This window comes from Gossypium arboreum, chromosome 8 (genome assembly GCF_025698485.1).
Source record: "Gossypium arboreum isolate Shixiya-1 chromosome 8, ASM2569848v2, whole genome shotgun sequence".
Classification (NCBI taxonomy): domain Eukaryota; kingdom Viridiplantae; phylum Streptophyta; class Magnoliopsida; order Malvales; family Malvaceae; genus Gossypium; species Gossypium arboreum.
This window is the reverse complement of record NC_069077.1, coordinates 12031138-12031790: the sequence shown is the minus strand read 5'-3', so window position 1 is coordinate 12031790 and position 653 is coordinate 12031138. Positions and strand designations below refer to the sequence as shown.

The window sequence follows — 653 nt, the reverse complement described above, 5'->3', positions numbered from 1 at the left end:
ACTGAAACCTAACACTATTCAAATGATCCAACAGTTTGTTCAGTTTGATGGTTTGCAGGACGAGGACCCAAACGCTCATTTGGCGAATTTCTTAGAATTTTGCGACACTTTTAAAATCAATGGCATTTCTGATGATGCCATTCACTTTTGGTTATTCCCTTTTTCATTGAGGAACAAAGCTAAACAGTGGTTGAACTCATTACCACGAGGGCCAATCACTACTTGGGAACAAATGACCGAAAAGTTTTTATTAAAATATTTTTCGCCGGCTAAAACGACTAAATTACGTAATGATATCTCTTCTTTTGTGCAGATGGATTTAGAAAGACTCTACGATGCATGGGAGAGATACAAGGACCTTTTGCGAAGATGCCCTTACCATAGGTTACCACTCTGGCTACAGGTTCAAACGTTTCATAATAGCCTGAATCCTTTGACTAGACAGATGATTGACGCAGCTGCTGGTGGAACTATCAATAATAAGACACCTGAGGATGCTTATGAATTTATAGAAGAGATGTCACTGAATAATTATCAGTAGCATGTCATAAGGACAAAGCCAACAAAAATAGCCGGCGTTTTTAACGCCGATTCAGTCACCATGCTCTCTAATCAGGTAGAACTTTTGAATAGAAAAATTTACGGTTTTCTTG

General features: G+C 38.4%; 1 non-coding gene across 1 annotated transcript; it reads right to left on the bottom strand.

Annotated features, from left to right (window-relative positions):
- Window positions 1-280: 280 nt before the first annotated feature.
- Window positions 281-387, bottom strand: LOC128280266 (small nucleolar RNA R71). Its single transcript, XR_008270446.1, has one exon. It is a non-coding gene; the product is annotated as a small nucleolar RNA R71 (small nucleolar RNA).
- Between the last annotated feature and the right edge of the window lie 266 nt (window positions 388-653).